We start from the raw sequence: 22,767 nt of genomic DNA, 5'->3' as shown, positions 1-22,767 counted from the left end.
TGCTCTGCGGCATGTGGGATCTTCCCAGACCAGGGCTCAAACCCGTGTCCCCTGCATTGGTAGGCAGATTCTTAACCACTACGCCACCAGGGAAGCCCTATGTGCAATTTTAATTTAGGATATGCTCTACTTTTTAAAAAGCTTTGAGCTTTAGTTCTCATGATCACAGTATGGCTGCTGCAGCTCCTGCTATTATACCTGTAGACCAAGGAAGAAGAAAAGGGAAGGACAAAGGGCAAAAGCCAAGAGCCAAAGAGTAAATTCAGTTGATCCTTCACTTAAATAGACTCCTCAGAAGCCTTTCTCACTTACTTATCATTGGCAAGGATTGTTTTTATGTTTCTTTGATTGGTGTCAAATTCACTTTTCTTAATTGGGCACTCAATTTTATGGACTTCCCCTCATTCTATGATGTTGTAGGAAATGTGTGAGAGGGGAAATTATGCTCATTAATTTAGACTTACATGAGGAAGGGAGGAGTGCTATTAACACCAAGCCATCTTAATTTCCATAAAGCAAATACCCAAAGAACATAATTTGAGTCGTTCCTTTTTCAGATCCTGCTTCATTCAGGTTGGATTCCAGCCAGACCTTGTCCTCCTTCTCCAGATGCACAATGACAGTTCCCAAAGCACATTTGTGACTGTCTTTGGCTTGGGCTTGCTTCCATCTGACCTGGATGCCGTTCCTCATGAGTCCTATCTTCACAGATCTCTGAAACAGCTCATTGTCAAAGGCAAAATTGTACACACCAGGGGTGGTGCAGCTGAACACTCCAGTGGTCAGATTAATGTGGTCCTGCTGGTTGTACAGGGCTTCCTTGAAAACAACGGGCTGGAAGGGCTTTGGGAGAGGTTCACTAAGCTTCGCGAAAAAGGCAGATTTTGGTGGCAATGGGCACCTCTCAATAGCTCCAGGTGACCCTCTTTGTCCCATTTTTCCTGGATGACCTTGAGGACCTGTACACAAGATATACAGACAAAGGAAGGAGGTAATTCTGAACTCATGCATTTTATGATCAGCGTACTTCTGTCTCCCTCCCTCCCATCCACCTTTTTTACTTATGATCTTAAAGATTCTCTTAAAGTTTCTCTCTCTAGTCTGTGGGAATAGCATCCAGTGCTTACTTTTGTCATAGCTTTTACCACACTGAATTGTAACCCCTTCCTTAAGCACTTGTGTCCTTGACTATGCCTGTGCCTCATTAGAGTGACCAGCTTGTAGTTAGCATTCAAAGTATATTTTCTGAATGCGTAAGTGCATGAATTGTTTTTCTTAACTTATCCCAAAGGCAGAACCATATGTTTTCTTTATTATAAACCATATAACTAAGGACCACTTTCTGTAGGAACTGATGCAGAAAAATCCAGAAATCATATTGTGCTATAGCTAAAAGAGCACAGATCAGTTGTACTGAAACCCACATAAGCATTACAGTCACCCGTGGAGCTCAAAAGGCTCACTGATGCCCTGGCTGCACTCTGATTCTTCTAAATCTGAATCCCTGGATGTGGAGCTCAGGTTAATGATGTACACAGGTCGATCTGATGGAAATCATTGTCCTCAGGTATCCAAGTGGCAGAGCAAGTGTTCAGAGCTGAATGGCGATCTAATCCCCAGCCTGTTGGTATCTTTTCATGATACCACCTTGCCCCTGATTTTGTGGGAATCACCACTGCTTTAGTGTGAAATATGTGCTGCCACACGGCACAGAAATAACAATGATATTAGTAAGAGTACATCTACTTAAGTGCTATTCAAGCTATTTTCTCAAGCTAGTTATCCTGACTGATAACCAACCATATAAGCACCATTGATGTCTTTTTTAGAATACAAAGTTACCTTACTCTCCCAAATACATGACTGAACTTCAAAATTAAAGAACAAACTGAGTATTCATGCATGTTTTGTATGGTATGCTCTCTAAATTCACCAGGTTCAACCATTTTCTCTAATCTAGCAAAAAAGATTTGTCTCTAAATGTTTTACAAGTGAGTTATTTTTCACATTGCGTTTGCATGTTTGTGGGTGTGTGCATGTGTGCATGTGCATGTGTGTAGCTGAGTGATCTTTCTTACCATGTGAATCAAAACGTATCTCAATTTAGAACTTACTATGTTTTTCCAATTCTAGAGGAAGATCTAACTAGTGGGAAAACACTGGGTCTCTAGCCAAGAGCTGGAGTATTGGTGTGTAAATTCCCACTGAGCTCCAGCCAAACATTAATTCTTCATTCAGGGAGCACTTCTTGTTGCATAGTTGACTATGTGTCACCTGTCCCATTGCCAATTTCTCTATGTATATTAGATTGAAATATTTACAGTGTCAGTACTTCCCTGATTTTGCCCCACAAAACAGCAATTTTGAATGGTTTAACCTACTGTAAATAGTAGTAGGCAGATGGAATCCCTTTCTTGGAGATCTTTTCAAAGTACAAACCAACTGCCTCAAACCCAGTTTGGTCCTCAGCAAGGTGGTGAGAGGACGGGGATGAATTTGTGCTACAGATACTTTTCCCCATAAGAATTCTCCCACATTTCTTTATACATACACTAAATGAACCTCATATATGTTTTTGTCCTTGCCCCATGGCATGCTGTGTATGAATAGCAACCCAGAGTTATAGTTTTGGGTCTCCACTCCAGTGGTATATCAAATATCCTGAGAGCTTTCTAAACATATGGGTAATTTGCATCTATTCCCAAGTTTCTGATTCAGTAACTGTAAGATGAAGTTTTGACATTCTGATGCATAATCAGAGTTGAGAAACAACTCATAGGCCTTGAAAAGAAGAAATGTCTTGCTTCAGCAATCTTATCAGGCTCATTTAGGAGTTTAACTGGGTCTGTGAACATTACAACCAAAGAGAGAAAGGAAAGAACAGTAAAAGCAAAAGAAAATAATCTGTCACCTTCTTAACCAGCTATTCCCAAAGGGCCTGGAGGGCTTGGGGGGCCTGGGGGTCCCCACGGTTCACAGGGTTCAGAATTTCCTTCGGTCTTGAGATCAGCTGGGGCTGATATTATGGACAGGGCCCAAAGCCAGAAACCTAGAGCAGAAGAGTAACGGGGAAAGTTCACATAGACTGGAAAAGGACGCTGCTGCTCTTGAAGGATCATGTTCCCACCCCGTCAAAGGGATGCAAACCCTCACAGTCCCAAGGAGTGTCCATTACTGTGGGCATCCACATCAGTGCTGGGACTAGGGTCAGAGATGGCTAGGAACGTTCAAAGGGCATTATCCCATGTTATTGAACCCTCCCCAGATGGGGCACAGAAGAGACAAAAGGGACCTGCTGGTCTTTCCTATTGGAATCCAATGTTGCTTCTTCCAACTTATGCCTCTGCGGCCTAGAAATAGTCTCTGGCAGTCACATTCAATACTTGGTCTTAGTTGTGATGATTTGGTATCTGAAGTCCACTCACTTAAGCATTAACGTTGTGTCTATAGAGAAATTGCCTAGCTTCTTTTTCTCTCAGTTTTCCCACCTATACATTGGGGGATAATTACACCTATTGAAGAGGGTAGCATAGGGTTTGGGGATAATATAATAAAGTATCTAGCACAGGGAAGGCACAAGGCTGACTCCCAATATAACATTGCCCTGACGTTTGCTCTTCTTTGAATATATCTAGGTTGTAGAAATTTTCCTTGATTGACATCCTTTTATTCCCATTAACAAAGCAAAGCCTGGACATGGACTTAAGTCTAAAAAATAGGTCACCAATACATACAAATTCTAGAGGAAATTGTCCCCAGAGACTGAAAGCTCTGTCCTGATAAATCAACTATTGTAGCAGAGTGGTCCTAAATGTTACCTTACAAGTTTAATTTTTGTATCATCTTAATACTTGCTTTAAAAGACAACTAAGCCACCAATCATATCCTTGGTAATAAAATTGGCTCTAATTTCTGATCCCATTGATAACTTACAAAATGGTAAGTCAAGTAAATATGAAAGTAAGTCAATAAAGTCGTTATCAGAATAATCTGAGAATTTAAAAAAATATTTATTTATTTTATTATTTTTTATTTTTGGCTGCATCGGGTCTTAGTTGTGGCATGCAGGATCTTTTGTTTTGGGGCGCAGGCTTCTCTCTAGCTGTGGCATGTGGGCTCCAGAGTGCGTGGGCTCTGTAGTTTGCGGCACACAGGCTCTCTAGTTGTGGCGTGCATGCTTAGTTGCCCCGCGGCATGTGGGACCTTAGTTCCCCCACCAGGGATGGAACCCATGTCCCCTGCATTGGAAGGTGGATTCTTAACCACTGGACCACCAGGGAAGTCCCAAGAATTTGTTTCTCAAAGTCAGACAAGGTTTCACACATCCCAGCTCTGACACTTTCCAACTGTGCAACATTGGAGAAATTAACTAAACTCTTTTTCAGCCTCAACTATACAGTGGTGCTATGAATTCCAACTTAAGTCACAGAATTTCTTAGAAGTGAAAGAGTATGATGTAATAAATATGGCTGCCATGATGCATGGTACATCAAACAGTCCCCGTATATTAACTCCTGGCCCCTGGCCCCTACTCTCTACGTTCTAATGAAAACACTGTACATATTTGAGCATCTTTATGACTAGAAATTATTGATGGTTTCTCATATGAAAGCCTTGGGGCATCTTAAAATAATTTTAAGATGGTTATGAGACAATCCCAAGTGTTCAGGCACTTGCATAGCCCTCATTTTATTTTTGTAATTTTCTAGACCCCTCTGTGAGTTTGGGAGAGTTTCAATATTACATTCCTCATTGGAGAGAAGAAAAAATTGAGGTCCAGAAAAATGGAAGTATTTGGACTCCTTTGAGACTGTTTTACAGGATGGAACTTGTTCTGGAATATTCTTCTGTTTACTCTTAGGTGATTGTGCTTTCATTTAATTATGGCTGGGATCTCACATGACTGGAGATTAGTGGGGAACACCTTGTATGTTAAGAGTCTAAAGTATCCCCACACCCCCTGCCCCCAAATAAACATCCACAGACATATACCCACTCGCCACTCCAACAGAAAGTTCTCACACACACAAAATCATTCAGTACAGGTTGCCTAGTACAACAAAGAGTAAATTTAATAGGTTTTTGTGAGATGTTATAGCACTGTCCTCAGCACATATTGTAATAATACTTCAGCTGACTAGAAAATATAACCACCACTGGAAGGTATTATTAAAGAATCGGTTGACTTATTTCATGCAAAGTTCCTATATGAAATCTTTGGGAATTATTTTTTCCGATCCATATGGCAAATCCCCAAAGGCAATGCATATTTCCCATTATGGACAATGTGAATTATATAAGGGACCTGTTTTCTGTTTTGTTTTGCACCTAGGAAAGTCAGATTCATATTTCCAACTAAAATTTTAAAACTGGGCAGGTGCACACATCTGCACTTTAATTGACCATTTACTGTGGTTTTGCTTTTTGTCTTTTGTCTACTCCTAATTTTTACCTGCTTATATTTTTCTACTTTGTCCTATTAATTTATGTAAGATAACTCAAATATGCTATGGTCTAATGTGAAAGCAGAGATAGAGGAGAGAGAAGGGATAGTGGATAGAGAGATGAAACATATACAATAGCTTTGGCTTTTAAGTTGGATACAATGAATGAAATCAGTAGTAAACTTTAATATCTTACTATTATTAATAAAACAGTAAGGGTGGTAAAGGAGAGCGTGGACATAATACAGTAAGAAAATGTGTGGGAGGGAGAGATAGAAAAGAGACAAAAGATGAATTGAAGGATAAACAAACAAACAAACAAACAAACCCAAGAGGTAGCACAGAAACACTCAGCTGGATAGTGATAAAACATGAACGCCAGAATCAGAGGCAAATATAGAGGAAGGGAAAGAGTCTTGGCAGGTATTAATAGGTCTCATGCTGATGACTTAGACTCTGGGCATCAGAGTATTAAAGTTGAATATATATTTCAAAAGTACATATGTGGGATGTTTCACCACCTGCCATTCTTTCATAAGTCCTCTGTACTAATTTGCATAACTGAGAGTAATTAAATAATAATGACATCATTCACGGTCACTATTTGACTTCCATTCCTACCCACTTTCACCAGTAGTAAGGCAGGAATAAAATCTATACCTTTGACAAAGTTATGAGAATATGGTCTCCCAGGGTAGATATATTTATATAATATTTTCCATGTGAAAGAAAGAGGGGTAATGGAAAGTAATATAAGAGGTTTAATTCATTATTGTAACTAAGAGTAGGTACACTTACCAAGATTTCCCATGGAGAGAGTGCTTTTTCTTGGTCCAAGCATTCTGATATTATGGAAGGAAGCCTACTGAAAATCAACTTCTCAGCTATCTTGTTTTTGTCTCACTTGGTTTGATTTTCAAATTGAGATTAGATGATTTGCAGAATTGATTTCTCTAAATATTTGGTCTTCTGGTCTCTCCTGAGGCCAATGTCCTGGTTATATTTTTAACCAGAGAGAAGTTGCTGCAGTTGATATTCACAATGAGGCAATACCATCCATATACATCTGGCTGATTTTACTTGGACGGGTCAAAGTTCAGTCTCTGAACATGTGGTCTTTGTCACTGGCGATCCTTGTATGGTCACTTTCTCAACTCATCAAGTGGGGCCTCTTCACTACAAACATTCTAGTACTGTATCAACAAAATATCAGAGCCAGAGTAGGAACAGAGGGAAACTGTCTCAACTTGATCAAAGACATCTTTATAAAACCTACAACTAGCAATATACTTATTGGTGAGAAACTGGATGCTAAAACAAGAAATGGAAATAAAAGGAATAGAGAATGAGAAGAAAGATATAAAATTGTCATTGTTAGCAGAAGACATGATTGTGTATGTATAACATTTTTTTTTAAAAGTTGTTTTCCCTTGTATCACCAATGAACGTTCAGAACTTGAAATAAAAAAAAAAACACACACACACAGTAGAATTTACAGTAGTACCAAAAAAATGAGATACTTAGGTTAAATCTGACAAAATACATATAATATATATATGAGGAAAACTACAAAACTGCAATGAAAAAAATCAAAGAAGATAAATGGAGAAATATTCCACGTTCATGCATTGGTAGACCCAATATTGTTAAGATGTCAATTCATCCCAACTTGATCTATAATTCAACATAGTTCCAACCCAAATCTCAGTAACCTATCACATGGGTATCAACACACTGATCCAAAGTTTGTAATAGAAGGTGAAAGACATAGATAAACACAATACTGAAGAAGCAAAACAAAGCTGGAGGACTCAGGCTACCCAACTTCAAGGCTTATTATAAAGCTACAATAAACAAAGTGTGGCTGCATGTGGAGAGGCTTATGTGGTTTGTACCTCCCACTAGCACCAGAGGAAAGGATCATCTGGACTTTATTATCAGCTTTCCCAGATGTGAAGCAGGAAGAGAAAAGGGAGGAATGAGGCTTAAAAACTATCAGCAAACATTAAAAAATGGAGTCAGACTCCCTCCCTTTTTTTTTTGGCTGTACCTTGTGGTACGCAGCATCTTAGTTTCCCGACCAGGGATCGAACCCGTGCCCCATGCAGTGGAAGCACAGAGTCCTAACCACTGGACCACCAGGGAATTCCCTCAGACTTCCTTATTATGAATAAGCCATGTGGATAATATGTATCCTTGATAGGATGTGATGAAAATGACACTTTACCTTTGTAGTCTTCCTGCCCCGAATCCGTAACACTCTCTAATCATGAGGAAAACATTAAACAAATCTCAGTTGAGGAACATTCTACAAAATACTTGATCAGTACTCTTGAAAACTGTCAATGTTGTCAAAAACAAGAGAAGTCTGAGAATCTACCACAGCCAAGAGGAAACTAAAGGAGACAGACAATTAGATGCAATGTGGTATATTGGATGGAGTCATGGAAAAGAAGGACTCTAGGAAAAAGAAATAAGGAAATCTGAATAAAGTATGGGCTTTGGTTAATGTAATATAAAATAAAAACCAAACAAAATGAATTCACCACCTTTGGAGGATGAAAGGAAATCAATAAAACTGGCAAATAAAAGAAAAACAGTCAAGCATTTGTCTGCCTTTCTTATGTGAATTATACCCCTGGGTAGCCAAATTCTAGATGACGAGTAGAGTCTCATTATCAAATTATTCCAACTACCAAATGAAAAAGATAATAGACAATCAAAAAGTAGACAAAGAGTTGACTGTCTTTATCAAGTTATTCCAACTAATACATGAAAAAACATATTATAGAACATAGAATAACACTGTTTTGAAACAGCAATGAATTAATGGATCTGGGCACCTAGCATCAGTACCTACTAATATCACAAAAAGAAACATAATACCATCTATAGTGTTGTCAAAAGGATTGAACCTGAGTCTGGTTGAGCCTGTGCATTCGTCCACTAATGTGTAAGTGGTACACAGAGAACAGAGGAATATTGTGACCTGCATGATGAGTGGGTAATCAACAAAAGCCAGGTAAAAAATAGTCATGGTAGTCATGGTGTTGTAATGGTGATTTCAAGAGATGATGCATGAGTAATAATAATAGCTAGACAGACATTGTTTTTCCTATGTGGTGTTCACGTATTAACCTTAACAACACTAACTTACGTATACTACACATTGGACTTCAAATAATGGTTGTTTTTGTCCCCAGTGATTAAGTTCTCACGGTTCCCAGTTCTTTGACCTACACAGATTTCTCATCCAAGAGCTTGCTTTCACTGCCTCCTGATCTGAGATTAGATACAGCAAGAAAGTATTCAAAAAGTAGTCAAGGAGCAAGGAAAATCACACTCTTTGGTTTTACCTGTAGCAGCAGCTATTGCCATAAGGGATATCTCTGATAGAAAATCGGGGGGTGACCAGGGTTCTAAAATCTTCCTAGTCCAAACTCTGGAGCTAGTCAGGGTAGGTGACCTTAAATCCTGCTTGTGGTTGAACATTAATCTTATTGTGAACCCAGGTTGGATTGCATGAAAATATTTAAATATTGAAGAGGTGACTTCAAACCTTTAAGAAGTTCTTGCTACAGTGGAGTGCTAACAGGGGCCCCTGCTTCAGATTTAACAGCTGGAGTAACACAGGGATTCTTCACATTGGGAGAAGCCAGCCCAAGAAGAACTAAGTCTCTTTGTCTGAGAATCACTGGTAGGGACCTGATGCAAGCTGCAGGAAGGGGACCAGTTGCCTGGTCCCTAGGAGATGGTGGATTAGGAATAACTGGACTTAATAGGGCACTGAAACCTCCAATGTTGATCATGGAATTTTCTACACATTATTTCTAGGGGCTTCTGCTTTGGGGGACAGGAAAAATACATAAATAAAAGACAAACAGTCCAGGCTGCTTTTTGTTATTTGCTTAAATATAAGGCATGTTTACAAAAAGGATATAAGGGTAAATTTTTTTTTTAATTTTTTAAAATTTTATTATTTATTTATTATTTATTTTTGGCTGTGTTGGGTCTTCGTTTCTGTGCAAGGACTTTCTCTAGTTGCGGCAAACGGGGGCCACTCTTCATCGCGATGCGCGGGCCTCTCACTATCGCGGCCTCTCTTGTTGGGAGCACAGGCTCCAGACGCGCAGGCTCAGTAGTTGTGGCTCACGGGCCTAGTTGCTCCGCGGCATGTGGGATCTTCCCAGACCAGGGCTCGAACCCGTGTCCCCTGCATTGGCAGGCAGATTCTCAACCACTGTGCCACCAGGGAAGCCCCAGGGTAAATTTTTTTAAAGGATCTAAGGCTGAGCACCTGGGGACGGGAAAGGGCAGGACCATATAGTATAGGCATTCATTCATTTATTAACTCATTCAAATAATGGTCCAGGCTCAGACTAGGATTCAGATCCTACCTCTTTTTCTTTCTGGCTCTCTGGTTTTGGACTGGTCATTATAACTTTCTGAATCTCAATTTTCTTATTTGTAATTGTGGGCCAAGAACTAATCTCTTATATAATTGAAATGGAAATTTGATTTAAAAAATAATGTTTCTAGTATTGTGCCCTGTGCAAAGTTAGCAATACCTAGGAGCCTCTGTTAATAGTTCATATAATAGGCCAATGTTATTTATTAAGTGTTCATTACGTTCAGTTGATAAAGAGATGGATAAGAAAGGAGATAAATAATATTGAGTGAAATAACATTTGTAAATGAGTAGTGATTTCAGTCTGGTGGTTCATAACAGAACAGAGGAATTAATAAAGAGCCAGCTAAACTGTAGAGTTTAACATGCTCAATTAGCTGATAAGTGGCACAGCTGTCATTTGGATCCAAGTATGTCTGATTCCAGAGCCAATGTATAATTTTGACAGACCAAGCTTTAATTCTACCCACACAGATTGCATGAGCAAATAACTCCTCTTTGCTTTCTTGTTCTAGGTGTGTGGAGATTCACTATGTCTATTCTGATAGCAAATACTTTCATTGAGTAAATTGGATGCTGTGGACCTCCAGGGCCTCCTGGACCTCTGGGGCCTCTTGGAGTTGCAGGTCCTAGAAGTAAGAAAGCCTTTTCTTCTGTCTCTTAATTTCCCCTCCCCCTTTCTCTTTGGGTAAAATGTCATAATCTTCATGGTATTGATAGCAAGTAAGAATAGAAAGAATCTGGGGAAACTTATGGACTGCACAAAGGGCTTCTTTAGCAGAGTGTTCGTTAGCCCAAACCACAGGTCTTATGAAGACTATGGAATCTGACCTAAGTCCAGACCCAGGTTGTTACTTAAAGCAACACTGCTCCGTAAGGGTAAGTCAAGGTAGTGGAGATGTCAAGAAAACTCATAGTTGCAGAGGTGAAATCACGCATCAGGACAGTCTTTATAGTTAAGAGGGAAAAAAAGGAGCTAGTGGAACCTTATAGCACATAGTACTATATGAGAAGGTGTGCATTTGATCACAAAGACTGTACCAAGTCCAGATATTATGGGAAAGTTGGCACTCAGTAAGCCCTGGGTATGCTTATGCTCTAGATCCTTCTCACTGGTTACACGCGGGGTCCCTGGTGTGCTGCTTGTCTTCGCCGTGTAGGCTCAAAGTGGATGAGTCAGAGTCAAGGTTCTCCAAGTGTTGTCCACAGACCAGCAGCGCCAGCATCACATGAGATATTCTTATAAAATCAAATTTCAGTCTCTACCCCAGATCTAGTCTATGAGAAACTCTGGAGGTGAGCAATCTGTGTTTTAATAAGGCCTCCATGTGAATCTGATGCATGTCAAAGTTTAAGAACCACTCAGAATGAGGAGGCTTTATAAACTGCTGCTTGCAGCTGAGTAAGTCTGAGTCAAAGGCTCCCCCATACTCCAGAGAATCTCACATATTTTGAAAAATTTCTTATAGGGCCATTATTGTCATTGAATATCCATGGGCCCCTATCCTAGGATCAAATGTCTAAGGTTTAGTGATTCAGAGGTTTGTTTTTCCTGAAAATAAGAGACCCAGGCTGTTGGACTCAAGAATAGTGTCATGAAGTAAATTGCAGACCCATAAAGTAAGGGGAAAAGAAAAAGTACAGTAAAATGATTTGACACTGCCTCTTTATTATGACATTATCCTAAAATCTTATTAGGAGCATAGATTACAGTCCCAAACTTAGAGGCCAGCAGTTATAATCATAAGAGCAAACATAATATTTAATGCTAACCTTTTTCCAGAACAGACCAATGAGAGTATATATCATGACTTGCTTTTGTGGATGATGAAAAAAATGGACCCTTATAAATGTTAAGAAACTTGACCAGGGATGAGATATGACCGGCACTATTTCCTGTATAAGCCAAAGCTCACACTCTTAACCAAGGTAGCATCTTAATCCCCACAGGAAGGCTAATGTAAAATTGACATTCTGATTGATGCATAGCTTGCTCAGATAAAAGTGGAAGAAATTCCCTGGGGGGCAGGGATGGGGTGGCTAGTGGATAACAAGCTCAAGTTTCCAAGCTCTGAATAAGGATCACCAAATACAGAACTGAAACAGTCCTGAAGTGGTCAGTACTGGCCTAAGTATAGCACAGCAGTCCTCGAGACTTCGCTCCAGGGAAGGTTCAGCATCTGGATCCAGGAATGCCAGACAAAAATAGAGCAAGTATTGCCTTCAACGGGACACTGTATTGAGGACTCTGATAGCACAGGGGGAGCTAGGACAGGAATTGAAACTCTAGATATTAGAGTCTAGACAGAACAACCTGCAGAGCAGTGCATCTCAAGTTCAGTGTGTGAAATCACAACACCACCAGTGCATTCTGGAAGGATACATGCTCCTCTAAGGTATCAGTTTCTCATAGACTGTTCTGTGTTCCTCCTACTGTCTGTAGGACCTGCAGGATTCCTGGAAATTACCATTTCGACTTTGATGTAGAGCTTCGCCACTGCGAGGTGAAGGTTTGGCTAATGACGAACCAAAGCCAAGTTTTGGAAAAGGATCTGATCGCCAAAAAAGAGTATGTTAATATCTCTGGCGCTGTAATTATGCTTCTGAAAAAGGGGGATAAGGTGTGGCTAGAAGCAGAAGTTGAAACTGAGGAACCAAAGCAAGCAGAAGTCACTATTTCTCAGGTTTCCTGAATTCATCCCTGAAACTAAGCCTCATGTGAGTCTGCAGCCTGAAAAGGAATAAAGCCAGTTTCTAATTTCTGAAATCTTGGATTTCTTTCATTCCCCATTCTGAGAAAAATAATTGCATGAAAAAAAAAGGCATTTCTGCTTTCATTAAAGCTGGGGCTTGAAAGATGTTATCAGAATCAGGAAATTAACTTGTTCAAACAACCCTATCCTCAAGACCAAGGCCATTCCTATTTACACCATCCCGACTAGAGTTGTTGCGGAAATATCGGCTTCCCTGTGCACCGATGCTGAACAGAAATACGGAGACAGAGATTTTGGAGGAAAAGAGAGATGGCTTTATTTTTCTGCCAAGCAGAAGGGGGGACACAGCTGAAGAGGTGAAGGTTTATGTTTTGATTTGAGCACGCTAACGCCTAACGTCTAAAGTCTGTTACCAACTGCTGGAGCCAAAATGGGAAGCGCTTCCTCTAAGGTTCCACCCCAACCTGGGAACCCTTACGGAAAATTTTAAATGACTGGTCGACCAATAGCTATGATCCAGTGACAAAGAAAAATGGCCTGAAAATGGGTCTCCTACAATTAGATCTTTATTGCCACAGGATGGGAAAAATGGACTGAGGTTCCCTTATGTTCAGGACTTTATGCCCCTTTTATTATAATCCTGCTCTAGGTGGATCCATAATCAAAAGCCTGAGGAGTCAGAAAAAACAAAAGAAAAACTCTCCTGACATTCTAAATGATCCTCTTCTAACTTCTCCCAACTCTCAAGGGAAGAGGGGAACGAAGCTTCCCCAACTCCTGCAAGTTCCCTCACTCCTTCAGATTCTCCTGACCAAACTAAGACCCCACCTCCTCAGAGGGACAATCCCTGCTGGGACAACATTTTCTCAGCCAGTCTGCCCCTGTTATCAGAGCCAAGTTGAGCACTATCTGGTTTAAATTTTAGCTGTGAAACCATGACCACAGAAAGAGAAAGATGATTTTTGACAGTATGGCCACAATATTCTTTAGACTCTGGAGAAAATTGGTTAAAATAAAACTGTTCTTAAAATTGCAAAACCAATTCTTTTTGCATGTGCAATTAGAAAAAGCTAGCTTGTTAAAATACTTTTCTTCAAAATTCTGACCCTGAGAGAACAAAAATATGCCTAGGACAAAGCTTGAAGTTAACTCTTATCACGTCCTTGAGCTACAAACATAGCCCGCTCTGCTTGAGACTTCAGCCTTGGGTTAATTAGTAGAACTTCAAGCCAAGAAAAAAAAAAAAAAAAAAACGGCAAAGAGACATTTTAAATCTCAAGTGGAAACTATGAGATCTCTGTCTGTCTGGATATATGTGTATGTCTCAGTATGTGTTTTTGTGTTTGGATAATGTTGCTGAGGTTAATTTGTAAATGAGCTCTATTTAATTGGCTTAAAAGAAAGGTAAGCGCTTACAAATCAAAATTCTAAATACAAGAAAAATTAAATAAGTTTCAGGTTCACGTGAACTGGGAAATATTCAATATTAAATTAATACCTGGTATTTTTTATTTTTTGTAAATTTATTTATTTATTTATTTAGGCTGTGTTGGGTCTTCGTTGCTGCGCACGGGCTTTCTCTAGTTGGGGTGAGCGGGGGATACTGTTCGTTGCGGTGCTCGGGTTTCCCATTGCAGCGGCTTCTCTTGTTGTGGAGCACGGGCTCTAGGCACGCCGGCTCAGTAGTTGTGGTGCACTGGCTTAGTTGCTCTGCGGCATATGGGATCTTCCTGGACCAGGGCTCGAACCCGTTAAGGTGGATTCTTAATCACTGCGCCATCAGGGAAGTCCCTAATACCTGGTATTAATGTTTAAGTTTCTTGATCTAATTAATATAGACATGTCTTTCGAGCCATCAACATTAATTATAATACTTTCATTGTGCCTAGGTTTAATATAAACTAAATAAGATCTTATATTTGTTACAAATTTGTCAGCAATGAAAATAACTCGATAAGAAGAAACTTAAAAAAAATTGCAAATGAGATAAGAGCTTTGGGTGAACTTTTTAGGAATAATTATGTTTTAGGAATATTTACTTAAGAATGATCTCTCCAGATATTCGACAACTTGAAAATTTAGAGTTGTGCTAACTTAAGTTAAAGGATGGAAGTTTATTAAATAACTAAGCCATTTCCAAATAAAATAAGATATTAAAACATTAATTGCTGAACACTGGCTTCCTTTTACAGAGAAACAAAAGGTTTAGAACTATTAAAAAATGTGTTTGGTGCCACACTGAGATATTTTCTATAAGAAAGCACATTCTTCAAAAATTATTATTTGGATGTATGTTTACCAATCTACAGAGTGCTGATATAAAGGACAGTTCATGGTTGCTTAAGGAAAGTAGGATGTATGTTTTTAGCAAAGAAGGTATGAGGAATGGAATTGCAGTTTATTAAGGGAAAAGGAAGTAGGTCTAACTTACAGGTGGTTGTTTCTGAATGGGAAAATAAAGTGATGGATACAGAAAGTGATAAAAAAGTTTGTGGAAAGTGGACCCTGAGAAAGGAGTTTTATGCATGGTAAAAATTTTCTTAAGATGTTGAACTGCCTTGGATGACAGATTTTAAGCTTCTTTACCTTTTAAGTGATCAGTTCGATATTTGCCTTTAAAATCTTTTTTTTTAATTAATTTTATTTACTTATTTATTTATTTATATTTTTGGCTGAGTTGGGTCTTCGTTGCTGTGCGAGGGCTTTCTCTAGTTGCGGTGAGCGAGGGCTACTCTTCGTTGCAGTGCATGGCTTCTCTTGTTGAGGAGCACAGGCTCTAGGCGTGCCAGCTTCAGTAGTTGTGACATGTGGGCTCAGTAGTTGTGGCACGCGGGCTCTAGAGCTCAGGCTCCGTAGTTGTGGCGCATGGGCTTAGTTGCTCTGCAGCATGTGGGATCTTCCCAGGCCAGGGCTCGAACCCGTGTCCCTTGCATTGGCAGGCAGATTCTTAACTACTGTGCCACCAGGGAAGCCCCTTTTAAAATCTTTTATTGTTACTTTGGCTAAGTGAATAACTATTGTTTCACAGTGATGTATGATCTTATCTGACTGAGTGTTCTAAACCCTTTTGATTTTTTTTTTAAAATGTGAGCTCCCTGTCAACTCATTTTTTTTTTTGAAAGGATAGTTGAGTTTTTAATAGTAATCTTTTAATTAATTTATTTATTTATTGGCTGTGTTGGGTCTTCGTTTCTGTGCGAGGGCTTTCTCTAGTTGTGGCAAGTGGGGGCCACTCTTCATCGCGGTGCGCGGGCATCTCACTATCGCGGCCTCTCTTGTTGTGGAGCACAGGCTCCAGACGCGCAGGCTCAGTAGTTGTGGCTCACGGGCCCAGTTGCTCCGCGGCATGTGGGATCCTCCCAGACCAGGGCTCGAACCCGCGTCCCCTGCATTAGCAGGCAGACTCTCAACCACTGCGCCACCAGGGAAGCCCCACCTTTTGATTTTTTTGATAAAACTTCCCAAATCAAATTGTAATGAAGTTTCTTTGACCTCTAGCTAACTTTGGGGTGCTTCAAAGGGCCCCTGAAACATCCCAAAGAGAGATATTACATTAATTTTGTTCATTTGGTTATGTCAAAAGTACACGGGAAATATTGTCAAATGTGTAATAAATCTTCTTAGGTTATATTGTATGGTAATTGTTACTAATATAAATATTCTAGAAATTGTATGGAGTTTCAAAAAAAATTCTAATATGTCCTGATAAAATGTTATCAGTCATAATTCTAGTTATTATCTTAAGTGTCATATGTTACAACAGTAACCAAGTTACCTTGTTAATTGCATCGTAATCCGATTTTAAACTTGCCTTAAGTCTTTTGTCATTATAGACACGGTTTCACTCTGATGCCTTTGCAAAAATGTTTCCTCTTCAAGATTTGTAAAAAGGACTTTTGGATAAATACAAGTTTCTGACTTTCAGACCATAATGCTAAACTGGATATAAAGAAGCTCTTCTCCTCAAGCTACTTATGGTTTACAGCAACTTAGTAATTTACACCTATGGGTAAAATTAAAACATTTATCTTTTCTATCTACTCCCTCCAGAGATTGGAAACTCTTAGGTCTCCAGCACCTTTATCAGATAAATTAGGAAGGCTACCTCACTAACAGGTACAGAAATCTCAAGGTATTTTGGGGACCTTGAAAAGGAAGGAATTCACCTAGATCTGGTAAGTGAAATCTGTGACAAGCCCTTAGTGTGACTTTCCTGAGAGGTCTTTTAAAAGTTCAGTCTGAGACTCCTTATAAAAGTTTCAGCAAGCAAAAAGCCTATATGATCAATTACAGTTATATAAGTCATCAGGCCAAGTTTATTGAGACCAGTCTGAAATTTGGTTCTCTCTCTCTCTGTTAAGAGAACAAGGTTTTCTTGGAATGCTGCTTTAATAACAGACTATGTAAATTTCTTTGCCTTTAAGTGATTTACATTTGCTTTTAAAATCTTTTGTTACTTTGGTAAAGTAAATAAGTATTATTTCACAGTGACCTATGGAGATTATGGCACATGTAGGTAAAGTTCATTCTGCTTCTACAAAAATTAACCCCTCAGTGTCAGACTTTTGCCATCCTGATGTCCTTAAAACATGACAACAGTCTACTCCTAAATCAGGGAATGTAAAATGGGTAAACATTAGCTGTCAATCAAACAGGGCTATGGAAAATCCAAGACAGCTGCTTGGCTTTTTCCCACTCCATGACAAACCTCATTGTTTATTTGATGGGATAAAGCCTTCCCTGGCTGCAGGGTTAATGCCCTCACAATGAAGTAAAAAAAATATGTTTTACTGAATATTAAATTCTAGTTTTGTTAATTAAGGTCTGTGTTTACCAAGACTCACTTCCCAGATAGTTCCTTGCTGTTATGTTATATTGCTAAAAAGTTTAATTGAATTATTAAAGGCCACTCTAAGTTTGTTTCTAAAGCTTATCTCAGGAATCTATCTTTGGATGAAGATCAGATGGCCCACGACCTACAACCAGGGGATTATACATACTAGAAAAGACATAATTTAAAGGACTATCTCCAAACTGGATGGAAGGACCCTTATCAGGTACTCTTAACTAGCTCATACACAGTAAAACTAAAGGGAATTAACTCTTGGATTAATTTCCACTCACAAAGGGCCCCTGCACTGGACTGGCCTATAGTGAGGATGGGTGACCTCAAAATCACCTTAAAACAACGCTCAAACAGAGGAGAAGCTACACTCACACCAGGATGAGAAAAAGACAACATCAGAAGTAGACAACTTACGCAAGATTCTGGACCTGACTCATATGCTCATTTATAATGTTTTCTTGACTTCTTGGGCCTTTGCATATGAATCAAATGTTTTTCTATCATAGGCATGATCCTATGCTAGTTTTAAAAATCCATCCAATTGTTGGGTTTGTGGCCAATTACCTATGTCTAGTACTTCTGGGTTACTTGAGTGGATTTATCCACTCCAAGGCTCTAATTGGTTGACTCTTAGGAAGTTTATCTTAAAAGGAAAATTATAGTCATGTTCAGGCCACTACTGATATTACTAGATGAGATCCCCTCACCCGACCAATTAACAATACCTGCTCTGACCCTGACCATAAATATGAATTTTCCTCTATTGCTCAAAGTTCAGTCAGAGCAATAAGCAAAATTTCAGCCAGGGAATAAAGCCTCCCACAATTATGGGATGGATTTATATAATTAACAACAGGCTATGGTAATTTAAGTTTAAAGGGTCCTCTATGCTGGGAACAATTAAATCATACTAAGGATAATCAGTCTAGTAACACTAGGAAACTGGGCTGAGTACCTTATGGACAATGCCAATTATAATTTCCCTGAAGAATAGGGATTGGTACAGAAGAGACTAAGTCAGACAACCTGGGATATACTGGGCTGTACCTAATGGAAGTTCTTGGCTTAATTCTTACTTATGACTTTATTAATACTGCCAGCTATGTTATTTGTATTCTGCCTATTTCAAAAAATTATTGTTTCTTATGCTACCAAGTGTGTGACTGAGCCTCTGATAAAATGATTATATATAGTTTCATGTGAGATCAATGATTGCAGTAGTCTAACTCTAGATATGAGAAGAAGCAACAAGACGGAATATTGTCCTGGACCATAAGAGACTAGGAAGACTGGTGGTCCAGAGACTTTTGGATACTAGTAAAGGCCTAGTCCAGTAATAGCACATGGAGTGGCCTAACAGCAAAATCTTTGCCAGACCTGGGAATGAGCCTTCCTAGCACCATGGGACAAAATGGTCATGAAATGCCCCGAACCATGGTTGAAATTATGACCATAAAGGGGCCCTGCTGACTGAAAACTGACACTTGCCATCTACTTCTACAAGGATTAAATCATGAGGTGCTGTAGCTGGTGACCTTCAACACCCCGAACAAGGAGTTCAGGGTGGAGAGCTGAAATGAGGCCCTCTGTGCTCTGGGAAAAACTGACAGGACAGGCCTTCAGATAGTTAAATACTTTCAGGAGAAGATTTTATGAGCCCCATTTCTTGCATCTTCTCATACCTAGAGAAACACTGACTTCATTAACGGTGACACTATGGTGTGATTTTAGGCAAGCCCTTCTATTGCTAAGAACTTGAGTTTTCAGAGCTGTGTTAGATTTGGGATGTCACCAGCCATTCTCAAAACAATGTCTGCTGGCAGCTGGTAAGTGCCACCTTACTTCTTAAAGGTCTTCTCTTGTAACTATTATACTTTTAGACGATAAAATTGCTTTAGATCATTTGTTAACAAAAAGAGAAAACACATGTAGTGACCAGTAGCTCCTGTTATTTATATGTTAATACCACATCAAAGGTTAACACCTACTTTGATGAAACTAGATAACCGGCTACCTGGCTACAAGTCTCCCCAGAGTGCCAGGCCTAGACTGGGTTTCAGACTTATTCTCCTAAAAAGAAATGAGATCTATTTTGTCTATTAATGTTTAGGTTGTCACTCCTCCAAATACTTCGAACAGGGTCTGTTACACCTACATCAATCACACTGGGCTAATAGAAGAGGACATAAAATTATATATATGAACACACCAAATGGCTCCATTCCTTTAGACAGGGTAACCCAAGCGCTGACTCTATCTAGATCAGGATCAAAATTACTACCAAACGAAACACGGCTCTTAATCCTTCTTGGGCCCCCAGCTACAATAATTCTTTTACTAATCTTTGGCCTCTGTTTTTTTAAGCTACTTGTTAAATTCTGTCTCTTCCAGATTACAATAGGTTCACATCAAGATAATGGTGATGCAGAGATTCCAGCCATTTCTCAGAACAGATCTGCCAAAACAGCAACAGAAGTCACCCTGGGGCCCTTAATAAGACAGGGCAAGACCTCTGTGACCCCAACTAGGTAGGGTCTACGAGCCCCATGCCAGTCTGAAGAAGCTACAGAAGACAGACCATCGTCCTTCATCCTCCCAATAAAGATTTCTTGGGGTTCACGTCTCTCAGGGGGGATTTGAAATAGGAGATAGATGGGACCCTGGGCCGGACAGCTGATGTTTGTCAAGTGGAGGAAAACTGAAGTTTTGTCCTCAGCCAGACAAGAATGATGCCTGTTTCCCTTCCTCCATTGATATGGAGGGAATGAACTAGCAGTGGGGAATTTGTTGCAGCAAAAATAGAAATGTAGTTCTCCCTCTCCTGAGAACAAGGAAAATAAAGGTAACAGTGAACAGGCTAGAGAAGAAACATAACCTGGCCTGAAAGGGTTAATCACTCCTAGGTGTTTTTTTCTTTTTTTTAACTGTTACTAATCTGTAGTGTCTGTAACTAGATTTGTACATCATAAAGCTAACCTATTACTCTTTAGCACTCTGTGAATTACATCCTGTGCTCCCTTGTAGCAAATCACCCCTTGTAGCATTTGCATTTCAGAAAAAAGGGTCGGAGGCCAATAACCCAGAGACAAACGGACCCAATTACCAGGCTGCCTGACTGCCAGCTGTGACTGTTTTGAAATAATGCAAGAAGAAGAATGCAAGACCTTCACTACTTCGATCCTTATCATATACCCCAGACTGCAAGCCCCATGTATAAAGTCTTCTCTGATTCCTGAAGGAGGGGGGGACACAGTTCTTGAGGCGCTAGCCTGCTGTGTCTTCCCTTCTGCCTGGCAGAAAAATAAAGCCTTCTCTCTCTTCCTCCAAAATCTCTATCTCCGTATTTCTGTTCAGCATCGGTGCACAGGGAAGCCGATATTTCGGCAACGGAGTTCATTGGACCCCAATTCATCCATTTCGGGAAAATGTGATCAATGTACTCTCTTCACTTGCCTTAGTCACATCCTATCTTTTTTCAGAGTTTTTATGTGCCTGAAGATCTTATTCTCTGTACATTCTTCCATGTAAATAATTTTCTGTTACTCACCCCATAGGCTCTGTCAAGCTTATTTGCACTGCTGAAGGGGGCTGAGGCAAAACTGGAATTTTCCCTTTCCAATAATAAAGGGTAAGTGATTGTGATCATTCCTGTTCTTGAAACATGAGAATGATTTAAAATATTGTATTAGAAAAAGTGACAATAGCTGCTATAACAGATCCACTTATAAATCTCAGTAGCTGAACACTGCTCACAAAAATTCTGCAAGGGTATTTCTGAAAAAAGGGTGAATCTCTTCCAAGTGGTAAGAGAACCAAGGTCCTTCCTTCTTGTGGATGGGCATCTTCTTCCGCATTGCTTCTACGTTCTCCACGTTCAAAGTAGCAGAGGAGAAAAGAAGATGGATGGGAATACATGGGAGAAATCCATGGACAAGTCTTTCAAGTGGCTCCCATTCTGAGTGCCGATACTGTGTGGGCTGGAAGCCAGTTGTATGGTCCCTACTAACTGCAAGGTGAAGAGAGTTTACATATGAAACCAAGATAAAGGAGAAACAGTTTGGGTGAACAGCTAGCCAGTCTCTGATATAGAGATAGAGATAGAGATATACATCTATCTATATGTATACATATATTCTATTCACCTTAATAGCATTTCAAAGCTAACACTATGTTAAGAAAGAGACAAGGCTGAGTTTAGAGGGAAAACCTGATCCCAGAGAAGTAAAAGGAAATTAAGACACAGAAGCTGCTTTTTCCCCACAGAAGGCATTTTCCAATGTGTTCATACATGAGCAGGCATTTAGTCACTTTATGGGACAATGAGGACAGAAGTAATGACCCAGGAACTCTCCAAGTTGGGGAGTCTCATGAAAAACCCTCCAGTGACTAAACTCTCCAAGGATTAGACCAAGATAAGAAAGAAACAGAACTAAATCTTCTAACTTTTTCCAACTAGAAGGGAATAGAGGGAATGTGTAAAGGGAATATTGCCTTGGTTTCAAGTGAAGCAAATGCAAATGGAAATACAATGTAACTGCTATGTAAATAGTTGTAAATACAATGTAAATGCAATGTAAATACAGTTGACCCTTGAATAACACCAGTTTGAACTGTGGGGTACACTTACACGGATTTTTTTCAATAGTAAATACTGCGGTATTACAGGATCCACAGTTGGTTGAATCCATGGTTGTGGAACCATGGATATAGAGGAACTGTGTAAAAGGAAGGCTAACTATAAGTTATACTTGGATGTTTTACTACGCAGAGGGCAGGCGCCCCAACACCTGCACTGTTCAAGCATCAACTGCAGTTGTTAGTTTGTGGCAAATTCAAGTTTTGCTTTCTGGAACTTTCTGGATTTTTTAAAAATATTTTTGATCCATGGATGTGGAACCCGCAGATTAAGAGGGCTGACTATATGTTGTTTACATCTCGATAAGCAAAAAAAAAAAAAAGAGATAGAGAAATGCCACCTACCCATCTAAAGTCCCCACCAACGATCATCCCTACTTCTAATAGCAGAGGTTGTTTTTTTCTACTAAAAAAAATACCTTATATAAAAAGTATTCATACAGTACATACTCTTTTGTGTCTGTTTCTTTTCTCTCAACATTATTTTCTTTTATGTTGCTTTACTTAATTTATTCCCAAAGCTATATAGCATTCCATTGTGTGAATACACCTCAATACTTCAATTTATGAATTTAACATATGGTTAATGGACTTTTTGTTTACTACATTTGGGGTTGGTTATGAACAATAATGATATAAAAGCATTTCCGTATGTTTGGTGAATATATGTGAATTTTGGGGGGTATTTAATTTGAAATTGCTGTATTCTAAGGCATGTA

General features: G+C 39.5%; 1 long non-coding RNA gene across 1 annotated transcript in view; it reads left to right on the top strand.

Moving 5' to 3' along the window:
* Positions 1–13,798, top strand: part of LOC130709254 (uncharacterized) — a 77,587-nt gene extending 63,789 nt beyond the window's left edge. The window contains exons 2-3 of the long non-coding RNA XR_009009769.1: positions 10,369–10,488; positions 12,297–13,798. This is a non-coding gene — a long non-coding RNA (uncharacterized LOC130709254). The remainder of the gene's footprint in view (positions 1–10,368; positions 10,489–12,296) is intronic.
* Positions 13,799–22,767: the final 8,969 nt, after the last annotated feature.

Source organism: Balaenoptera acutorostrata, chromosome 11 (genome assembly GCF_949987535.1).
Source record: "Balaenoptera acutorostrata chromosome 11, mBalAcu1.1, whole genome shotgun sequence".
In the NCBI taxonomy this organism is placed as follows: domain Eukaryota; kingdom Metazoa; phylum Chordata; class Mammalia; order Artiodactyla; family Balaenopteridae; genus Balaenoptera; species Balaenoptera acutorostrata.
The sequence above is the reverse complement of the archived record's forward strand: the minus strand, read 5'-3'. Positions and strand labels throughout refer to the sequence as shown.